Source organism: Rattus norvegicus, chromosome 20 (genome assembly GCF_021556685.1).
Source record: "Rattus norvegicus strain SHRSP/BbbUtx chromosome 20, alternate assembly SHRSP_T2T, whole genome shotgun sequence".
Taxonomy (NCBI): Eukaryota; Metazoa; Chordata; class Mammalia; order Rodentia; family Muridae; genus Rattus; species Rattus norvegicus.
In genome coordinates, this window is record NC_141553.1 from 2,576,437 (window position 1) to 2,600,347 (window position 23,911).

The 23,911-nt window shown below is 50.3% G+C and overlaps 3 pseudogenes; 2 read left to right on the forward strand and 1 right to left on the reverse strand.

Moving 5' to 3' along the window:
* Positions 264–856, reverse strand: Nerg-ps3 (EST221625 related pseudogene 3; annotated as a pseudogene).
* On the forward strand, positions 4,585–5,227 carry LOC147998437 (alpha/beta hydrolase domain-containing protein 17C pseudogene; annotated as a pseudogene).
* A 2,551-nt stretch (positions 5,228–7,778) lies between these two features.
* LOC147998438 (alpha/beta hydrolase domain-containing protein 17C-like) lies at positions 7,779–22,332 on the forward strand (annotated as a pseudogene).
* Positions 22,333–23,911: the final 1,579 nt, after the last annotated feature.

Consider the following 23,911-nt stretch of genomic DNA (forward strand, 5'->3'; position numbering starts at 1 on the left):
ATTCATTTATTATATATAAGTACACTGTAGCTGTCTTCAGATACACCAGAAGAGGGCATCAGATCTCTTTACAGATGGTTGTGAGCCACCATGTGGTTGCTGGGAATTGAACTCAGGACCTCTGGAAGAGCAGTCGGGTGCTCTTAACCGCTGAGCCATCTCTCCAGCCCCAGTCTTTTCTCTTTGTGTCCCTTCTATTTCTTCTTATTGTCCAACTCCTCCCCTCCCACACAAACAGAACTGCCAGCACATTCAGGTGTCTTAAGAATTTATTCGCTATTCAGGACAAGGAGTAGAGGACAATGACCATGTCTATAATAAAAAGGAGGGTTCCCTAGCCAGGCATCTTGGCACACACACATTTAATCCTGGCACTTAGGATGCACAGGCAGGTGCCTCTGAATGTGAAGCCAACCTGATCCACACAGGGCATCCAGGAGAGCCAGGGAGAAAAACCCTGTTTTGAGAAACACTGCACCCTCACTCCTCAAAAGGAAACTTTCCTGCATCTGATTTCCCAGTATATGAAGGCCATGTGATCTACCCATGGCCCATGGACTGACACTGAGGCCCATGATCCCTGAGGATGCTTGTCCCACCACTGCTTGGTCGCCCCTGACAGAGTTTTGCATTCACCCCAGCAGTCATCTGCAGCCTCTGATGGTTTCGTCCATAGCTGCTAGGGAATCTGTGGGGATCATTTAGTCTCTGTGTTCATCAGCAGGCCTGCTGTGCCCTTGGATTGGATCCTCTTCTTGCAGCCTCAGTAGTTCCAGCTCACGGGATGATCCTGGTTTCCAATTCTTCCCTGAAAATCAGGTAGAAATTTCAATATTGTAAACCATGAACATTTCCTGCAGAAGGATAATATAAGATAGAATGATTTGCCCCATCCACAAGTGCAGCTTGTGCTTATATCAAGTGAGTTTTCAGTCCTTTGGTTCAACATTTTGGGGGTTGAGTAATTATTGACATAAATCTGACTGGTAAATTGGAAGCCTCTAGAGTTTTGAATTTGCTGGGTTTCTGCTGACTGGTGACAGCTACCCACATGGGGCACAAGTATGGGAACATAAAAGCCATTCAGAAGCAGACAAATGGAACTATAAAAAAACACATGGTTTACAGATCCAATGAGGAGGGGAGACTGCAGACTGGAGTGTAGCCAGCATTGGTTTGGATTGTGTTTTTAAATTTTTTACCTTAATTTTTCATTGGATATTTTATGTATTTACATTTCAAAGCTAACCCATATTCCACCCCTATCATTCCCCTCCCTCTCCTCCTGCTTCTATGAAGGTGCTCCAACTCCCACCCACCCACTCCCACATCAACACCCTGGAATTTTTCTTCACAGGAACAAGGACTTCTCCTCCTAATGATGACAGGCAGTGCCATCCTTTGCTACATAGGAGTCTTGGACCATGGGACCCTCTATGTGTGCTTTTGCATTGGTGGTTTAGTCCCTGGGAGCTCTGGTGGGGGTGGGGTCTGTTTGGTTGATGTTGTTCTTCCTATGGGGTTGCAAAAACCTTCAGCTCCTTCAATCCTTTCTCTGACTCCTCCATTGGCTTTACCATGCTTATTACAATGGTTGATTTCAGGCATCCTCCTCTGTGTCAGTAAGGCTCTGGCAGAGCCTCTCAGGAGGCATGCACTTCAGGCTCCTGAAAGCAAGCACCTTTTGGCATCAGCAATAGTGACTGGGTTTGGTGGCTGCATATGGGATGGATCCCCAGGAGCTGCAGACTCTGGGTGACCTTCCTTCAATCCCTGCTCCACTCTTTGTCCCTCTATTTCCTTCCATTAGTATTTTGTTCTCCCTTCTAAGCAGCACTGAAGCATCCACATTTCAGTCTTCCTTCTTCTTAGATGACCTTAATTTTTAAACCAATTCTTAGTATCTGTGTGACCTGGGACAAGCTACTGAACAAAGTGCCTCATGGGCCTCTTCATCCCACAGTGAAGTCCAGGGTCACAGCACCACATCCCTAATGCCTAGCAAACAGAAGCCTCTGATAACCACTGCCAACCAAATGCCAGCCAGGACATCCTCCAGCTTGGTGGCTGTGAGAACTAAGTGAAGAGTTTAAAAACACCTGTAGGACCATGGCATTTACTGCTATCTACTCCAGCCTCCCAGGGAAGGACAATACTGCTTCTCAAGAACAGCAAGCTAATTTCTGAGTTACAGGACCCACTGAGAATACAGCATTAAATTCGACCCAAGCCTAGTGGGGTCATGCCTGCCATGCTAGCTCTTGGGAAGCTACAGCAAGAAAACCACAAATGCCAGGCCAGCAGTTAAGTTGCAGGCCATGCTATAGGATTAGACCTGGTCCCCAAAACAACTGTTACATGTGTGTAAATTTTCTAGCTTCAAGTCTTATATTGAATTTTGTTGTAATTCTATACCCATTAATCACAAAGAATAACCTCCTGTTCAACTTTCCTCATTCCCAACATTTTTTGGTAGTATGAGCACGAGGAATTAAAGGAGTCCTTCTTTACATGAGGCAGTGCTCTACCACGGATCTATATCTGGAAACCCCTTTGACTATTGTGAGATTAAGGTGTCACAAAGTTCCACAAACTGCCCTTGGCATCTTCCATGCTCTGACCTCTGACCCCCAAGTAGCTGAGGTCACAGACCTATGGCACCAGGGTCAGCTTCCTTCCTCAGTTCTACTGACCTTCTATGTTGTGTCATCAGATATAAAGTCTGTACCAACTACTCTTCATCTGGAACCCCACTTCAGCCTACTCACACACCTACACTTTTAACACTTGGAAGACTAAGACAGGGGCATCAGAGTTCAATGTCAGCCTGTTCTGTAGACTTTGAGACCGTAACTGAACTACAAGAACCTATTTGGAATTTCTAAAACTACAATTAAAGAGATGAAACCAAACAGGTACTTCGGCAACCCTCGTAGAAAAGGTACATTATCCTATCATCCGCTCTGAAACTAAAAATGTCAAGATAGTAAACAAAACCCTGATAATGTGAGATCTTCTGTAGTCTTAGTCTCCTCTTGCGAACTAACAAGGCTGAACTTCTCTCATGTCCTGTCTGAAACTGCTCAGTAACACAGAGCCGGGAAAGAAGTAAAGACCATAGACTATTCCAGCAATAGCGCCTCCAAACTGAAGCAGTCTCTGAATGTCTATGACGATGGTAGATTGGTCACAGTATACTTCAAGACAAATTCGAGGACAGAAGTGAACTGTGGCACTTTTTTATCGATATTTATGACGATTTCTTAGGCGCTTACTCTGGGGAGCTGGGGTCTGGGCAATGACAGCAGGCAGTGGCCGGAGTGAGAAGCGCTTCTCTCCAAGGACAGTCCTGGCTGCTGCTAGTACTCCACGCCAGCCTGAGCTCAGAGCCAGGACCTGACAGCCGGCCAGACGCGGGCTTCAGCGCAGACGGACACCAGCAGCTCAAGAACATCAGCGGGGCAGGAGCCCAGGCTGGGATCCCAGCGGCCGCCAGGAGGGGCCCCTGGCCAGAACAGTGCGAGCTCAAGGCAGGGTGTTGGCCGGGAGCAGGGCCACCATTACACACTGTCCTCAGCACGCCCCACCCCCGGCCCTTTCCTTTTCTCCCTTAGATGTGGAAGACAAGCTAAGAGGGCTACCTACCCAGTACAGCCAAAGGCCTGCAGCTCCCAACACTCCGGTCCCAACCACAATGGCTGCAGTCTCCCAAAGCTTAGGACTGGAAGAGGACCAAAGAATTCTCAGCCTGAAGGGAGAAATATCCTAAGGGTAGAAAGAAAAATCAAGAGTTAGGACAGCATCCCTTGCTTCACAGAGAAGTTCTTAAAGCCAAGGCAGAGTACAGGGAAGGAAGGAGCAGGTATCTGCTTTACCAGAGGGGCAGTGGAGGTCACCATGATCACTCAGTATCATATCCATTGCATAGACCTCCCCACAAGAACTTTCACACAGCACTTTGCAATTGAAAACTAAAGACCCGGTTTTTAAAATAGACAGGAGGTATGTGGTACCCTGCATGATTGGCCTTAGAGACTCCGCAAGTTGCTATGGGTGTCCATGGTGTCTTCTGTATAGGAAGTGAGGGTCCTGAAAGGAGATTCAGATCTCCAGGACAAGAAAAGTCAAGGGTATGAGAGCTGAGCCCTACAATGAAGGGAGATTGCAGAAAAGAAATGCTGACTAAGGAAACATTCTCTTGAGAACTTGGCTGGATGAAATTTTGAGCTGTCTCCCCCCCAAACTGTCTCGTCCTGGTTTTCTCACGAATATAGACCCCAGGTCTGCTTACCAAGTAGAAGATGCTCTGCTCCATGGTGAACTCTAGATATTCTAAGGTGCTCTAGATAATCTCTTGAAAAGAGGTTCCGCCCACCACCTTTGCTGCCAATTCTTCTCTGTGAAGCGCCAGAGTTAAGCAGCCTCACCCAGCCGAAAAGGAAGGCAGGAAGGCGTGGCGGCAGGTTGACTCACTCCGCCTGGGACTCCTGGTCCGGGCCTCAGGTTTTGTGCTCTCTCTCCCTCTGCGCTCCCTGCACTTCCCTCTGGCCCGCGGCCGTCCCTTCGCTTGAGCAGGGCCACAGAATGAATGGCTTCTTCCTGGGCGAGCTATGCTGACTCTTCTGCTGCCTTCTTGTCCGAGCCCGCACTGTCGCACTGCCGCCAATGTGGTCTTGTCGCGGCCCGAACCCACCTACACAGTTCTGGCTCCCGTGGAGCGTGCGCCTGCGGCCGCTGCGGACCCCGCGTCCGCCCTGGCGGCGCATCCCGCTCTGGCCGAGGAAGGTGTGGAGCCCGGCCCCGGTGTGTGCAGCCTGCACCTGAGCGATCGCGACAACTAGCAGTACTCCGCTGCGCGAACTGCAGTCTCGCTCATGGTCACTGACAACCGGCTGGGCTGAATGTTCCTGCGCTGGGCGCCCTCCCGCCCCTACACGCTGCTCTCCTCACACCGCAACACAGGCGACTTGGGCCAGATGTGTAGCTTCTACATCCGCATGGGCTCGCGCATCAACTGCAACATCTTCTCTTATGACTATTGGGCCTGTGGTGTGAACTCCAGGCAAGCCCTCTGAAGAGATTCTCTACACCGAAGATCAACGCTGCATGGCAGGCGCTGTGCACTCGGTATGGGGTGAGTCCTGAGAACATTATCCTCTATTGACAGAGCATTGGCACCCCCATTAGAATATGTGACTGGGTGTGGGACAATCACAGTGACTGCTGAAAAATGAGCATAGAAATATTCAAGAGCTCATTGGTTGGTCACCAGATTTCCCACAAAGCTCTTTAACCTCTTCTGCTTCTTCCTTTAACTTTGTGGTTTGTGATTCTAAGATAGAAAGTGGTCGAGGCTCAGGAGCTACTGCAAACTTTCCCTTACTCACTGAGTTGTGTGTGCTAGGGGTAGATTTCCTGGTGCTGAGTTGGGCAGGCATGCCACATTCTCCAGGGCATGACAATTTAGGTGGACAAGAATGACCCTCACCTCCAATCCTAAGAACTCCCATAACCCTAGATCACCTTACAATGGCTTCAACAACAGTCATTTTTACTGTGATTGACTAATTACACCTTATGGTAAAGGCAGTGCCCTTAGGAAACATAGATCTTGGTCTCCGGTGACTGAATGAAAACTCCTACAGCTCTAGAGGAAAACATATATGGAGCTTGGAAGATAAGTTTAGTGGCTTAGTTTAGAAAGCACTTGTCACCAATGCTATCCCTGAGACCAACACAGTGAAAGGAGAGAACCAGGTTCTGCAAGTTTCCTTTGGATCTTTTCATCTGTGCTGCAGTGAAAAGACGGCTGGAAACACATGCAAAGGGACAGACAGACTGACTGACTGACTGACTGACAGACACCCACACACACTCACACAAATGCACACGTGCATGCATGTACGCACACATGCCCATGCACATACAGTAATATAATAAAATTTAAACGCCAGGGTTTAGGGTCGTATTATAGGAAGGGAAAGAAGAAGAGGAAGGAGGAAGGAGATGAAGAAATAAGATTTTCCTGTAGGTCTCCTCTCAATTCCAGAAAAGGAGGGTGTGGGGAAAGGGTGACATGCCAGTGCTCTGTCCAGCATCACAGGGTCTGGACAAGTCTGCTGTTGAGGTCTGGGATGGGGTAGCCATAGCAGGCTCTTCCACACCTCCCTAGTCTCATGCCCCACCCCCACCCTCGGTGAAGTCCTTCTGCACTGGCACTGATGACAAGTTATCACCCCCATTGGATAGTGAGATCCTGGAGATCCTGAAAAAACAGCCAGTGTCCTTGCAGCTGGCATTGGTCATAAAGTCTGCACAGAACCTCAGGAATCAAACCTGCCCTGCATCTCTCGATCTTAATAACTGGCCTCTGCCCTGTCCCCTAACCAGAATAGCGCAAGTGAGTGCAAGGTGAGGAGGAAAATGACCTCTTCAGAGGAGAGAAGGAGTTGGCACTTGAGGAGCCATAACCTGCATTTCAGACCAGACCATCCAACCCTTTCCACCAGTATTCATGGTACAGAGCAGTACGGTCCTTCTAGCCGGTGCATTCTCTCAGGATCCCAGGAGAGAGGCGGGGCCTCACCCCTTACAATCCACAAGATCACACTGCACAGTCCTGTCCTGTCCTGGAGGAGCACTGGTTCTTGGAAGGCTACGTGGACCACACCCATTCCGTGCACTTCCACAGGGACACAGAGATTCAGAACTATGGGCTTCATGGCTACACCAGGAGGGCCTGGGTACTGGGAGCTGGAGATAAAGAGAGCCAAGGGCGCAGAGCAGACTTTCCTAGGACCAGAAGACCCTGCTTGGCTCATGAGAACAGCCCTTGGTAGTCAGCAGCTCAGCAGCAGGCAATGGCTGCTTCTGGCTCTGCATGGACCAGAGCATCTCAGTCTGTCCTCAGTTTCTTCTTTCGACCCTGGACACCCAGCTCCATTCCTTCATCCTTCCTTCCAAGTTTGCGAGTTCACTTTGTAAAGGCGTCTTTCCCAGGACATTTCCTTCTCTGGTATTTCCAGAAACACTCGGTCTCTGCAGACTTCTGTCCTGCCTTCACCTCAAGGGAGCCTCCATGGGTGACTTGGGCTCCTCGGAGCTGATCTGCAGGCTGAAGGTGGAGGTGACTTCGGTCACAGTCATGCTTCAGGACCTGTTCCTGGAGCTGCTTCTGCAGCCCTGGATAATCCACCTGATCTAGCAGCTCATAGATGGAGTAGATGTTGGGGTGGACCGGCTTGAAGTGCTGCATCTAAACCAGGCTGAGAGAGGAATTGGTCAGGAGATGGCAGGTTGAGAGCATCCTGAACTACAAGAACCTAGTTGGAATTTCTAAAAGTAGAATTAATGGTATGAAACCAAAGAAAGACTTTGTCAACCCCCGTAGAAAAGGAGCATTAACTATTCGTTCCCACCATCCGATCTGAAACTAAACATGTCAGGATCAGAAAACAAAACCCTGGTAATGAGAGTTCTTCTGTAGTCTTAGTCTCCTCTTGTGCACTAACATGGCTGAGCTCTCTCCTGTCCTGTCTGAAACTGCTCAGTAACGCAGAGCTGGGAAAGTAAAGACCATAGACTAATCCAGCAATAGCGACTCCAAACTGAAGCATTCGCTGAATGCCTATGGTGATGCTAGATTAGTCACTTTATTCTTCGTGACAAATCCAAGGACAGAAGCAACCTGTGGCCCTTCTTTATCGATATTTATGACCATTTGTTAGGCGCTTTCCCCTGGGAGCTGGGGACTGGGCATTGCTAGCAGGCAGAGGGGGATGGAAGTCTCGCCTCACTCCACAGTCACCTGGGCTGCAGCCAACAAGCCACCCCAGCCAGCGCTCCAAGAGCAGGCGCGACAGCCCGCCCCGCGCCATCGGAAGCGCGGACTGGGCGACAGGCGGGATCCACCGCAGCGCATGCGGTTCAGCAGGGCCGGACCTGATGAGCTCGACCTCGGCGGCTGCGCGGGACCGGCGGGAGGGCGGGACCCGCTGCACTCCATAACACGCCACAGCGGAGGCGGGTCCGCTGCGCGGGACGGGCCTCAGCGCTGGACCCTCCGCATGGTTTGACCGGCCGCAGCGCGGGACCGACGGCAGGGCAAGCGGGTCTGCAGAGCCCGACAGCACAAGAGCTGGATGGACCGCTGCAAGGAACCGGCCGCGGCCCAGGCCAGGCAGCAGCGTGAAGGAGGTGGCGCCTCCTGTCTAAGAGTCTGGCTTGCTGCTTCTGTGGGGACCAGAGTCCTGCTTCCTTCTGCCTCCTGGACCGCCACTACGTCCCCCTCCCATCATTGCCCCTGCCACCAACGCCATGGGCATTGTAACCTGACTGAACCTTGCCAAGTGCGCAGTCTTTCCAGAGGGACAACAGTTCCAGCCTGGCACATCACAAATGCAGCCACGTGCCAGGTTGTTGTTACATGTAACACGTGCACGCAAAATAAATCTTTTTTAAAAAGCATATATATTTGAAAATAACAAGAAGGGGGGCCTGGGCGGCCACTCTTACTCTAGTAAGGACTCATTACTAAGACAGTGACAAAATGCCTGAAAATTCATCTTGAGGTCAACTTATCCACTCAACAGACCCTTCACCACCATTACACACTGCCCTCAGCACGCCCCTCTCCCTTTCCTTGTCTCCCTTAGATGTGGAAGACAAGCTAAGAGGGCTACCTACCCAGTACAGCCAGAGGGCCGCAGCTCCCAACACTCCTGTCCCAACCACAATGGCTGCAGTCTTCCAAAGCCTAGGACTGGAAGAGAACCAAAGAATTCTCAGCCTCAAGGGAGAAATATCCTAAGGGCAGAAAGAAAAATCAAGAGTTAGGAAAGCGGGGGCTGGAGAGATGGCTCAGAGGTTAAGAGCACTGTCTGCTCTTCCAGAGGTCCTGGGTCAACTACCAATAACCACAGGGTGGCTCACAGCCGTCTACAATCAGGTCTGGTGCCCTCTTGTGGCATGCAGGCATACATGCAGGCAGAAAGCTGTATGATGTATACTAAATAAATAAATAAATAAATAAATAAATAAATGATTGAAAAAAGAGTTAGGAAAGCATCCCTTGCTTCACGGAGAAGGAAGTTCTTAAAGCCAAGGCAGAGTACAGGGAAGGAATGAAGGAGCAGGTGTCTGCCTTACCAGAGGGACAGTGGAGGCCACCATTATCACTCAGTATCATATCCATTGCATAGACCTCCCAACAAGGACTTTCATAAAGTACTTTGCACTTGAAAACTAAAGCCTGATTTTTAAAATAGAAAGGAGGTATGTGGTACCCTGCATGATTGGCCTCGGAGGACCACACACGTTACTAAGGGTGCCCATGGTGTCTTCTGTAAAGGAAGTGAGGGTCCAACAAGGAGGTTCAGATCTCCAGGAAAGAAAACATCAGGGTATGAGAGCTGAACCCTGCAATTCAAGGGCGATTTCAGAAAGGAAATGCTGACCTCCACTAGGAAAAATTCACTTGAGAACTTGGCTGTGTGGGACTTTGACCTGTCTCCTCCCCAAACTGTCTTTTCCTGGCTTTCCCACCTGATATAGACCCCAGGTTGCTTACCAGGAAGAAGAGGGCTCTGGTTCATGGTGAACACTAGATCCTTCCAACCCACTCTAGAAGAACTCTACAAAACAGGTCCCAGGGATCCCTGCAGATCACCTGCCTTGTGCTACACCAAGTGCTATCTGTGACTGACTGTTTAGTGACTGATGTGACCCCAGCAGGCTTGATTTTTCAGTCTCATTAGAATATGTGACTTGGTATAGGCCAATCACAGTGACTGCTGAAAAAATGTGCATGGAAATATTCAAGAGCTCATTGGTTGATTACCAGGTTTCCCACAAAGCTTTTTAACCTCTTCTGCTTCTTAGTCTAATTTGAGGTTTGTGTTTTAAGATAGAAAGTTTTCGAGGCTCAGGAGCTTCTGCAAACTTTCCCTTGCTCAGGAGTTGAGTTAGGAGCGGGATTATTGGTGCTGAATTGGGCAGGCATGCCACCATTCCCCAGGGCATGACAATTTAGGTGGACAAGAATGACCCTCACATCCAATATGAGAACTCATGTAACCAGAGATCATCTTAGAATGGCTTCAACCAACAGTCATTTTTACTGTGATTGACTAATTACACCTTATGGTAAAGGCAGTGTCCTTGGTAAACATAGATCTTGGTGTCCAGTAACTGAATGAAAGCTCCTACAACTCTAGAGGAAAACATATATGGAGCTGGAAGACAAGTTTAGTGGCTTAGTTAAGAAAGCACTTGTCACCAATGCTATCCCTGAGACCAACACTGTGAAAGGAGAGAACCAGGTTCTGCAAGTCTCCCTGGGACCTCGTCATCTGTGATGCAGTCAGAAGACGGCTGGGAACAGAGGGAAAAAGACAGACAGACAGACTCACACACACACTCTCACACACACAAATGCACATATTCATGCATGTACACACACAAGCCCATGCAATACAGTAAGGTAATAAAATTTAAACGCCAGAGTTTGGGGTCGTATTATAGGAATGTAAAGAAAAATTGGAAGGAAGAAGAAGAGGAAGAAATAAGATTTTCCTATAGATCTCATCTCAATTCCAGAAAAGGAGGGTGTGGGGAGAGGGTGACATGATAGTGCTCTGTCCAGCATCACAGGGTTCTGGAAATAGTCTGCTATTGTGATTTAGGATCTAGTAGTCCTTGCAGGCTATTCCACATCTACCTAGTTTCACACCCCACCCCCAAACTGTGTGAACTCCTTCTGCACTGGCACTTATGACCCCATATTATGGCATTATAATGGGGGTTGTTATCACCCCCATCAGTTAGTGCGAGCCTGAAAAGACAGCCAGCATTGATGTTGGCATTGGTAATAAATTCTGCACAGATCCCCAGGATTCAAACCTGCCCTGCATCTCAAGATCTGCCTAATGGATGACTGCACTGGCCCCTAACCAGAATAGTGCCTGTGAGTGCAAGGGGGTTGGGGGGAGGGAAATGGCCTCTGCATAGAAGAAGGGGAGAGGCTACTAGGGAAGCCACACCCCTGTGTTTCTGACCACACCATCTGACACTTTTCCACCTGGGATCCCAGTCATGCACAGTACTCCCCTTCAGGAGGGTGCATACCCTTGGGGTCCCAGGAGGAGGTCTGGGACTCACCAGTAACACTCCACAGGAGCACACTAGCTGTAGTATTTCCTCACTGGCCAGTCCTGGAGGAGCCCTGGTTCAGGGAAGGCTAGGGGGACAATGTCCATTTGGTGAGCTTCCACAGGGACACAGAGATTAGGAACCCAGGGCTTCCTGGATATGGCAGGAGGGCCAGACTACTGGGAGTTGGAGATAAAGAGAGTCAAGGGCTCAGAGCAGAATTTCCTACTGCACCAGAAGACCCTACCTGGCTCCTGACCTTTGTAGTCAGCAGCTCAGCAACAGGGAATGGCTGCTTCTGGCTCAGCAGGGACCAGAGCATCTCAGTCTGTCCTGAGTTTTTCATTCCACCCTGGACACCCAGCTCTGTTCCTTCATCCTTCCTTCAATTTCATGAGTTCACTTTGTAAAGGCATCTTCCCCTGGACATTCCCTTCTCTGGTGTTTCCAGAAACATTTGGTCCCTGCATACTCCTCTCCTGTCCGACCTCAAGGGAGCCTCCATGGGTGTCTTGGGCTCCCAGGAGCTGCTCTGCAGGCTGCAGGTGGGAGAAGGCTTCAGTCACAGCCATGCTTCAGGACCTGTTCCTGGATCTGGTTCTGCAGCACGGGCTCCTCCACCTGATCTACCAGCTCATAGAGGAGTAGACGCTGCTCATAGATGGAGTAGATTTTAGGGTGGACTGACTCAAAGTGCTGGATCTGAAACTGGATGACAGCGGAATTGGTCAGCCTGCATGTGGCAGTGGGTCTTCTTCTATTTCTCTTTTAATTTGTCAAAGAGAGGGTGGCTTCATTTACAAAGTGTTCACATGCTTGTTCCTTCTGCATATTGATTTGTATTAACCTTGATGTAATTTTTTCCTATTATTTGTCTCTTCATGATTCCCACAGTTGTACAGTTATTGCCCCCTCACTTGTTCCCCATCCTGACCATCCATTGGGTTTCCTTGTGGCCCTGAGGATGAGGGCTCTTCTTAGGTACAGGAGCTGCTTCCTGTTCTGCATACTAGGATCTGTCACCCAGAAAGAGTTGCAGTGTTCCTCACCCCCTGACTGGTGATCTCTGAAGGGGAGCCACACACATAAAATAATAAAAACAATACAGAGGGCCATCCAGGGAGGCACGGCCACCACACCTGAGGACCTGGGTTTGATCCCAGATATCCACAGAAAGGAAGAAGCCGGTCTCTTGAACATTGTTTTGAGGCTGTCACCAGCCCTTGGTGGAATGCACTCACACACACTCACTCCCCACCACAAAGTAATCTCACACACAAACACACAAACGAAAACAACAGAAACGAAACGCACCAGGTAGTGCTCTAAATGTCCGTTTAGGACACTTATGGGATAAAGAGTGGTGGGACCACATCCCCATCATCCCTCACCTACCCACCCACCCCACCCCATCCTATATGCTAATGTTCAGGAGTAGTGTGGGCACAGAAAGGAGTCTGGCTATAGCTGAGTGAAAAGGGGGAAGGAGTCCTCAGAAGGATGGCTTGAGGCAAGACACTATCCCCAGGAATGAGCCCAGAGCCTCTTCATCCAGGACAACCTGACAACAGTCTGTCCTGTCAGCCATACCCTCCCTGCCCTTCAGTTGTTTGACTATTGATTGACTATTGGTAAGGAGGACTTGGGACTGAGTAGAGAAAGATCTGCAGACCCGGAAAGAATTCCCCAACTGTCGCCTACATGTGTTTCCTTCCCACAATAAGCAGTTTTCTTCAACTGCTTATTCTGTCTGTGTGAGTTCCAAATTGAACCCTGTCTGGGACCCCTTGAGTGAGACTCACTGAGGCAGCAATAGGTATGATTGCAAGAGGAATTTAAACACAACAAGTTAGGGTTGACTCCCTTGGGAGGGGCGGGAGGGACTCCTGACCAGACTCTAATGGAGTTATACACCTTTCAAACAATTGGGGCAAACTGGTAACTAGGCAGGGAACTTAACCTGGTAGTCAGTGAAACATTCTGGACTCTCAAGGGAGGTGCATGGGGTGGGGGGGTCAGGGAGGGCGAATGGGGTCATGTGGAGGTCAGTTGAAACTCAGTTGGTAGAAACTCACAGGTAGCTTCTTTTGACAGTTACTCCGGGAATTAACTACTCCCCGGAAGGGAGGGGTCTGTGTGCTTGGAGATATGGCCTTAGCTTGACCTCCACTCTGTCTGTCTGCCTACCCCTGGTAGATTTCTCTGCTGCTTTGGGTTACCCTTGAGATTTTGCCTAACTTCTTAGTCTGACTGGCAGAGGAAATAGACCTGATCAAGACTTTTTAAAGACAGTGTCAATATTAGGTTTGCTTTAAACTCTAGCGTCAACATCTCGAAGATAAAAATGTGAAATTTTTTTTTTGGAAATTCTTTAAAAGTTTTGTGAGGGTGCACACACAGCACAGTGGCAGCAGGACAGTGGTTTCTCTAGTGAGGGGATGTGACTTCTCCATGCTGATTTAGGTTACCTCCTACCTATCTGCAACCAGGACAGAGAGAAAGGTAGAAAGAGGGGTAACCTCATCTCCTCCCCTCTATGTTGATCATCAGAACCTTTCTCCAATGTATGTTAAGCACCTGCACACCTCAGGGCAAGACTCACATCAGGGACAGCATTTGTGTCCACAAGAGAAACTGCATCCCTTGCAGGGGCTCGGAAGCCACAACTCACCTCCAGCTTTTGGTCCACCTATTATTTTCTGATAGTAATGACCACAGAGAGAGTGTCCCTGGATAAAATGTGTGACCACACCCTGCCCATCCATCACCCATCAACACCACCCATCTATAGTAACAGGCAAGAGTAGTACGGGCATGGAAGTCAGTCTAGTGAGGGGGACTGAGAAATGCCCGATTCCCTGCTTAAACTCCAGCACTCCACACGTGTTACAGATGATATCCCTGATTCATTGCAGTTAGCTCTTTGTGCTGGGATCCCAGGCAGTTGGACAGCACAAAGTGTCAGGAGCTCAGGGGCTTTGGAGGATTTCCAGGATCCTGGGAATGGGTCTGGGAACTTGGTAAATACAGGGGAGAAAGGGAATCACCTGGAGAGAGAGAAAGGAGGAAATCAGGGTGCTAACTTGTGTCCTTATGAGAGGAAGGCAGGAGGTCAAAGGATAGAAAGTAGAGAGTGGGAGAGTCAGACTAGGAAAGGAACCAAAGGTATGGAGATGACTCATTCACAGGTGAGTGACCTACAGGTCACTCTGCTCCCCTCCACTCTGCTCTCCTCCACTCCGCTTCACTCAACTCTAGTGCCCAACAGTGGGCCCACTCCACTCTCCTACCCTTCACTCTTCTCTTCCCCACTCTGCTCCCCTCCACTCTACTGCCCTCCACTCTGCCCCCTCTACTCTCCAACCCTCCACTCTGTTCCTAGCCACTCTGCTTCCCTCCACTCTGTGTCCTACTCTCTGACCTCCAGTCTTTCTCTTTGTGTCCCTTCTATTTCTTCTTATTGTCCAACTCCGCCCCCACAGACAAACAGAACTGCCAGCACATTCAGGTGTCTTAAGAATTTATTCTGCATTTTCAGGACATGGAGTAGAGGACAATGACCATGTCTCTGATGAAAATGTGGGTTCACTAGCCAGCCATCATGGCACACACAATTAATCCTGGCACTCAGGATGCACAGGCAGGTGCCTCTGAATTTGAAGCCAGCCTGATTCACCCAGGGAGTCCAGGACAGCCAGGGAGAAAAACTCTGTTTTGAGCACCACCCCTCCCTCACTCCTCAAAAGGAAACTTTCCTGCATCTGAATTCCCAGTATATGAAGGCCATGTGATCTACCCATGGCCCATGGACTGACACTGAGGCCCATGATCCCTGAGGATGCTTGTCCCACCACTGCTTGGTCGCCCCTGACAGAGTTTTGCATTCACCCCAGCAGTCATCTGCAGCCTCTGATGGTTTCATCCATAGCTGCTGGGGAACCTGTGGGGATCATTTAGTCTCTGTGTTCATCAGCAGGGCTGCTGTGCCCTTGGATTGGATCCTTTTTTGGCAGCCTCAGTGGTTCCAGCTCACGGGATGATCCTGGTTTTCCAAATCTTCCCTGAAAATCAGGAAGAATTTTTAATATTATAAACCATGAACATTTCCTGCAGAAGGACAGAATAAGATAGAATGATTTGCCCCATCCACCAGTGCAGCTTGTGCTTATATCCAGTGAGTTTTCAGTTCTTTGGGTGAACATTTTGGGGGTTGAGTAATTATTGACATAAATCTGACTGGTAAATTGGAAGCCTCTAGAGTTTTGAATTTGCTGGGTTTCTGCTGATTGGTGACAGCTACCCACAGTGGGCACAAGGGTGGGAACATAAAAGCCATTCAGAGGCAGACACATGGAACTGAAAAAACAAAAAACAAAAAACATGGTTTGCAAATCCAATGAAGAGGGGAGACTGCATACTGGAGTGGAGCCAGCATTAGTTTGCATTGTGCTTTTAAATTTTTTACCTTAATTTTTCATTGGATACTTTATGTACTTACATTTCAAATGTTAATCCATTTTCCACCCCAATCATTCCCCTCCCTCTCCTCCTGCTTCTATGAAGGTGCTCCAACTCCCACCCACCCACTCCCACATCAACACCCTGGAATTTTTCTTCACTGGAACAAGGACTTCTCCTCCTAATGATGACAGGCAGTGCCATCCTTTGCTACATAGGAGTCTTGGACCATGGGACCCTCTATGTGTGCTTTTGCATTGGTGGTTTAGTCCCTGGGAGCTCTGGTGGGGGTGGGGTCTGTTTGGTTGATGTTGTTCTTCCTATGGGATTGCAAAAACCTTCAACTCCTTTGATCCTTTCTCTGACTCCTCCATTGACTCAGTACAATGGTTAGCTTCAGGCATCCTCCTCTGTGTCAGTAAGGCTCTGGCAGAGCCTCTCAGGAGACATGCACTTCAGGCTCCTGTCAGCAAGCACTTTTTGGCATCAGCAATAGTGACTGGGTTTGGTGTCTGCATATGGGATGGATCCCCAGGGCTGCAGACTCTGGATGACCTTCCTTCAATCCCTGCTCCACTCTTTGTCCCTATATTTCCTTCCATTAGTATTTTGTTCTCCCTTCTAAGCAGCACTGAAGCATCCACATTTCAGTCTTCCTTCTTCTTAGATGACCTTAATTTTTAATCCAATTCTTAGTATCTGTGTGACCTGGGACAAGCTACTGAACAAAGTGCCCGCTGCTCCTGGGCCTCTTCATCCCCCAGTGAACTCCATGGTCACAGCACCACATCCCTAGTGCCTAGGAAACAGAAGCCTCTGATAACCACTGCCAACCAAATGCCATCAAGGACATCCTCCAGCTTGGTGGCTGTGAGAACTAAGTGAATAGTTTAAAACCACCTGTAGGACCATGGCATTTACTACTATCTACTCCAGCCTCCCAGGGAAGGACAATATTGCTTCTCCAGCAGAACCTGCTAATTTCAGAAAAAAGGGGTCCTCTGAGAATATAGAGAATTAGATGTGGCCCCCCTAACCACCATATATATATATATATATATATATATATATATATATATATATATATACATATATGTGTGTGTGTGTGTTTGTAAATTCTCTAGCTTCAAGTCTTACATTGAATTTCATTATAATTCTATACCCATTATCACAAAGAGCCACCTCCTGTTTAACTTTCCTTATTCCCAACATTTTTTGGTAATAGGAGCACTGGGAATTAAAGGAGTACATCTTTATTTGAGGCAGTGCTCTACCACTGAGCTTTATCTGGAAACCCCTTTGACTATTGTGAGATTAAGGTGTCACAAAGTTCCACAAACTGCCCTTGCCATCTTCCATCCTCTGACCTCTGACCCCCAAGTAGCTGAGGTCACAAACCTGTGGCACCAGGCTTAGCTTCCTTCCTCAGTTCTACTGACCTTCTATGCTTGTATCATTAGATATAAAGTCTGTACCAACTACTCTTCTTCTCGAACCACACTTCAGCCTACTTACACACTATACTTTAACACTTGGAAGACTAAGACAGGAGCATCAGAGTTCAAAGCCAGCCTGTTCTGAAGAGTTTGGGACCAAACCTCAACTACAAAAGCCTCTCTGGAATTTGTAAAAGTACAATTAATCATATGAAACCGAAGAATTACTTTGGCAACCCCCATAGAAAAGGTACATTAACTGTTCGTTCCTGTCATCCGATCTGAAACTAAAAATGTCAGGATCAGAAAACAAAACTCTGGTAACGTGAGTTCTTCTGTAGTCTTAGTCTCCTCTTGCGAACTAACAAGGCAGAACTTCCCTCATGTCCTGTCCGAAAGTGCTCAGTAACACAGAGCTGGGAAAGAAGTAAAGACCATAGACTAATCCAGCAATAGCGACTCCTGAAACCTGAAGCACTGGCTGAACGCCTATGGTGATGCTACATTAGTCACTTTATTCTCCCTGACAAATCCAAGGACAGAAGTAAACTGTGGCCTGGAATGCTGGGGATTGGACACTGATAGCTGGCAGAGGCGGGAGCTAGGACGCGCCTCCCTCCACAGTCAGCTGGTCCGCACGACTCCACCCTAGCCTGAGCTCTGATCGCAGGCACCACATCCGGTCCCCGTTTCCCGCGCGGACTGCTGCGCGGGCCAGACCGCGGCCAGGAACCGGGCTTGGCGGGACTGGGCTCAGCGAAGGCCGAGCGGCATCGGGTCGCAAGTGGCACCTCCTGTCCAAGTGTCTGGCTTGCTGCTTCTCTGGCTACCAGAGTCAGTCTCGCTTCTGCTACCAGTGACTGCCACTGTGTCCTCGACCGGTCGCTGCCCCTTTCGCCACTGTGCGGTCCGTTCTGCCGCTACAGCCGCTTCCAGAGGGACAAAAGTTACAGACTGGCAGATAGCACAAGCTGCCACGTGCCTGGTTGGTAATTATTATGTGCAACGCGTTCACATAAAATAAATCTTAAAAACAAAAGTATATATTTGAAAATAACAAGAAGGGGGCCTGGGCGACCTCCTCTCTTACTCTCATAAGGACGCATTTCTAACACAGTGACAAAATGCCTGAGAATTCAACTTGCAGTCAACTTTTCCACCCCACATACCCTTCACCACCATTGCACACTGTCCTCAGCACGCCCCTGTTCCTTTCCTTTCTCTCCCTTAGATGTGGAAGAAAATATAAGAGGGTTACCTACCCAGTACAGCCAGAGGGCTGCAGCTCCCAAGACTCCTGTGCCAGCCATAATGGCTGCAGTCTCCCAAAGCCTAGGACTGGAAAAGGACCAAAGAATTCTCAGCCTGAAGGGAGAAATGTCCTAAGGGCAGAAAGAAAAATCAAGTTAGGAAAGCATCCATTAATCACGGAGAAGGAAGTTCTTAAAGCCAAGGCAGAGTACTGGGAAAGAAGGAGCAGGTGTCTGCTCTACCACAGGGGACATTGGAGAGCACCATGATCACTCAGTATCCTATCTATTGCATAGACCTCACCACAAAGTCTTTCATACAGCAGTTTGCAATTGAAAACTAAACAGATGGCTTTTAAGATAGACGAGGAGGTACGTGGTACCCTGAAAGATTGACCTTAAAGGATCACCCATCTTACTAAGAGTGCCCAAGGTATAGGAAGGGAGGGTCCTGCAATGCGGTTCAGATCTCCAGGACAAGAAAAGGCAAGGGTATGAGAGCTGAGCCCTGCTACTAAGGGTGATTGCAGAAAAGAAATGCTGGTCTCCACTAGGAAAATTTCACTTGAGAACTTGGCTGGATGGGACTTTGACCTGTCTCCTCCCCAAACTGTCCTTTCCTGGCTTTCCCACCAATATAGCCCCCAGGTCTGCTTACCAAGAAGAAGATGCTCTGCTCCATGGAGAACACTAGATCTTCTAACGTGCCCTAGACCAGCTCTTGAAAACAGGTTCTGTCCAAGACAGTCGCTCCCGCGTGCTTCTCTGTGGTGAGCCCGCGAGTTCTGTAGCCTCAGGTCGCTGGGAAGGCGGGGCGGAGTTTGACTCACCCCTCAAGCCGCAGAGGCAGGATCCTGGGACTCCTGGGCGGGCCTCCGGTTCTCCGCCCTCTCCCTCTGCGATCCCTGCACTTCCCTCCCGCCCGTGGCTGCCCGGTCGCCCAAGCCGGGCCCCAGGTGGACGGCTTCTTCCTGAGCGAGCTGTGCTGGCTCTTCTGCTGCCTTCTTCGTCCCAGCCGCACCGCCGCCAAGCTGGCCTTCTTGCTCAGTAACACAGAGCAGGGAAAGAAGTAAAGACCATAGACAAATCCAGCAATAGCGACTCCAAACTGAAGCAGTCTCTGAATGTCTATGAGGATGGTAGATTGGTCACAGTATGCTTCGAGACAAATTCGAGGACAGAAGTGAACTGTGGCACTTTTTTATCGATATTTATGATGATTTCTTAGGTGCTTTCTCTGGGGAGCTGGGGTCTGGGCAATGACAGCAGGCAGCACCGTGAGCGAGAAGCGCCCCTCTGCACAGACAGTCCAGGCTGCTGCCAGAACTCCACGCCAGCTTGAGCTCAGAGCCCTCCGTCCACGGGCCACGGCCAGCCGAGCAAGGGGGTCGCAAGCGCGCGGGGCCGGCCCCGCACCCGCACCCGCCAAGGACCGCGGGCGCGTGGAGCGAGCCCGGTCCCCGCCAGGCGAGCGCGGCCGGGCCCCGCCCCGGCCAGGCCAGCACAGGGGGCGCACGGCACTCCCGGCGGGCCCCGACCGGGCCAGCGGAGCGCTGAAAGCGCGGGCACTCGGGGCCGGCCCCACCGGGGTCAGGCGAGCGCGGGGAGCTCGGCGCTCGCGGAATCGGGCCCCTCCCCGTCCGGGCAAGCGCGGGATCGTTCCCGGCCCGGCGGAGCGAGCGCGGGATCAGGCCCCGCCCCGGCGGGTCGAGCGGGGACCGGGCCCCGCCCCAGCCGGGAAGCGCGGGTTTTCCCGGCACACCGGGCGGACCCCACCCCTGCCAGGCGAGCGCGGGGGGCGCGAGGCTCCCAGGGCGGAAGGTCCAGACAAGTCGCGAGCAGGGCTGAAAGGCCTGGCGAGACCGGCAGCGGTGTGAGCTGGGCCCAGACCCTGGCCAAGGGGCTGACCGGGGGTGGGGCCCCCCGAGGTAGGTGGAGGATCGTGGCTCCGGCGGAGCGTTGCGTTCTCAGGCTTGCTGCTACTGCGGGGACCAGAATTAAGGTTTGCTTGCGACTCCGCGACTGCCACCGCGTCCCCCTCCCATCGCTGCCCCTGCCGCCACTAGGACAGGCATTGCAACCTGACTGGGCCTTGCTCGGTGTGCTCTCCCTGACTGCTCCTACAGCCTCTTCCAGAAGGACAACAGTTACAGCCTGACATCGCAAATGCCGCCTCGCACCTGTTTGTTAATTATCACATGCAACACGTTCACATGAAATAAATCTTAAAAAACAAAACTATATATTGGAATATAACAAGAAGCAGGGCCTCAGCGATATCCCTTACTCTTGTAAGGACTCATTTCTAAGACAGTGACAAAACGCCTGAGAATTCATCTTGAGGACAACTTTTCCACCCCACCTTGCCTTCACCACCATTACACACTGTGCTCTGCACGCCCCTGTCCCTTTCCTTGTCTCCCTTAGATGTGGAAGACAAACTAAGAGGGCTACCTATCCAGCACAGCCAAAGGCCTGCAGCTCCCAACACTCCTGTGCCAACCACACTGACTGCAGTCTCCCAAAGCCTAGGACTGGAAGAGGACCAAAGAATTCTCAGCCTGAAGGGAGAAATATCCTAAGGGTAGAAAGAAAAATCAAGAGTTAGGACAGCATCCCTTGCTTCACAGAGAAGTTCTTAAAGCCAAGGCAGAGTACAGGGAAGGAAGGAGCAGGTATCTGCTTTACCAGAGGGGCAGTGGAGGTCACCATGATCACTCAGTATCATATCCATTGCATAGACCTCCCCATAAGAACTTTCACACAGCACTTTGCAATTGAAAACTAAAGACCCGGTTTTTAAAATAGACAGGAGGTATGTGGTACCCTGCATGATTGGCCTTAGAGACTCCGCAAGTTGCTATGGGTGTCCATGGTGTCTTCTGTATAGGAAGTGAGGGTCCTGAAAGGAGATTCAGATCTCCAGGACAAGAAAAGTCAAGGGTATGAGAGCTGAGCCCTACAATGAAGGGAGATTGCAGAAAAGAAATGCTGACTAAGGAAACATTCTCTTGAGAACTTGGCTGGATGAAATTTTGAGCTGTCTCCCCCCCAAACTGTCTCGTCCTGGTTTTCTCACGAATATAGACCCCAGGTCTGCTTACCAAGTAGAAGATGCTCTGCTCCATGGTGAACTCTAGATATTCTAAGGTGCTCTAGATAATCTCTTGAAAAGAGGTTCCGCCCACCACCTTTGCTGCCAATTCTTCTCTGTGAAGCGCCAGAGTTAAGCAGCCTCACCCAGCCGAAAAGGAAGGCAGGAAGGCGTGGCGGCAGGTTGACTCACTCCGCCTGGGACTCCTGGTCCGGGCCTCAGGTTTTGTGCTCTCTCTCCCTCTGCGCTCCCTGCACTTCCCTCTGGCCCGCGGCCGTCCCTTCGCTTGAGCAGGGCCACAGAATGAATGGCTTCTTCCTGGGCGAGCTATGCTGACTCTTCTGCTGCCTTCTTGTCCGAGCCCGCACTGTCGCACTGCCGCCAATGTGGTCTTGTCGCGGCCCGAACCCACCTACACAGTTCTGGCTCCCGTGGAGCGTGCGCCTGCGGCCGCTGCGGACCCCGCGTCCGCCCTGGCGGCGCATCCCGCTCTGGCCGAGGAAGGTGTGGAGCCCGGCCCCGGTGTGTGCAGCCTGCACCTGAGCGATCGCGACAACTAGCAGTACTCCGCTGCGCGAACTGCAGTCTCGCTCATGGTCACTGACAACCGGCTGGGCTGAATGTTCCTGCGCTGGGCGCCCTCCCGCCCCTACACGCTGCTCTCCTCACACCGCAACACAGGCGACTTGGGCCAGATGTGTAGCTTCTACATCCGCATGGGCTCGCGCATCAACTGCAACATCTTCTCTTATGACTATTGGGCCTGTGGTGTGAACTCCAGGCAAGCCCTCTGAAGAGATTCTCTACACCGAAGATCAACGCTGCATGGCAGGCGCTGTGCACTCGGTATGGGGTGAGTCCTGAGAACATTATCCTCTATTGACAGAGCATTGGCACCCCCATTAGAATATGTGACTGGGTGTGGGACAATCACAGTGACTGCTGAAAAATGAGCATAGAAATATTCAAGAGCTCATTGGTTGGTCACCAGATTTCCCACAAAGCTCTTTAACCTCTTCTGCTTCTTCCTTTAACTTTGTGGTTTGTGATTCTAAGATAGAAAGTGGTCGAGGCTCAGGAGCTACTGCAAACTTTCCCTTACTCACTGAGTTGTGTGTGCTAGGGGTAGATTTCCTGGTGCTGAGTTGGGCAGGCATGCCACATTCTCCAGGGCATGACAATTTAGGTGGACAAGAATGACCCTCACCTCCAATCCTAAGAACTCCCATAACCCTAGATCACCTTACAATGGCTTCAACAACAGTCATTTTTACTGTGATTGACTAATTACACCTTATGGTAAAGGCAGTGCCCTTGGGAAACATAGATCTTGGTCTCCGGTGACTGAATGAAAACTCCTACAGCTCTAGAGGAAAACATATATGGAGCTTGGAAGATAAGGTTAGTGGCTTAGTTTAGAAAGCACTTGTCACCAATGCTATCCCTGAGACCAACACAGTGAAAGGAGAGAACCAGGTTCTGCAAGTTTCCCTTGGATCTTTTCATCTGTGCTGCAGTGAAAAGACGGCTGGGAACACATGCAAAGGGACAGACAGACAGACTGACTGACTGACTGACAGACACCCACACACACTCACACAAATGCACACGTGCATGCATGTACGCACACATGCCCATGCACATACAGTAATATAATAAAATTTAAACGCCAGGGTTTAGGGTCGTATTATAGGAAGGGAAAGAAGAAGAGGAAGGAGGAAGAAGATGAAGAAATAAGATTTTCCTGTAGGTCTCCTCTCAATTCCAGAAAAGGAGGGTGTGGGGAAAGAGTGACATGCCAGTGCTCTGTCCAGCATCACAGGGTCTGGACAAGTCTGCTGTTGAGGTCTGGGATGGGGTAGCCATAGCAGGCTCTTCCACACCTCCCTAGTCTCATGCCCCACCCCCACCCTCGGTGAAGTCCTTCTGCACTGGCACTGATGACAAGTTATCACCCCCATTGGATAGTGAGATCCTGGAGATCCTGAAAAAACAGCCAGTGTCCTTGCAGCTGGCATTGGTCATAAAGTCTGCACAGAACCTCAGGAATCAAACCTGCCCTGCATCTCTCGATCTTAATAACTGGCCTCTGCCCTGTCCCCTAACCAGAATAGCGCAAGTGAGTGCAAGGTGAGGAGGAAAATGACCTCTTCAGAGGAGAGAAGGAGTTGGCACTTGAGAAGCCATAACCTGCATTTCAGACCAGACCATCCAACCCTTTCCACCAGTATTCACGGTACGGAGCAGTACGGTCCTTCTAGCCAGTGCATTCTCTCAGGATCCCAGGAGAGAGGCGGGGCCTCACCCCTTACAATCCACAAGATCACACTGCACAGTCCTGTCCTGTCCTGGAGGAGCACTGGTTCTTGGAAGGCTACGTGGACCACACCCATTCCGTGCACTTCCACAGGGACACAGAGATTCAGAACTATGGGCTTCATGGCTACACCAGGAGGGCCTGGGTACTGGGAGCTGGAGATAAAGAGAGCCAAGGGCGCAGAGCAGACTTTCCTAGGACCAGAAGA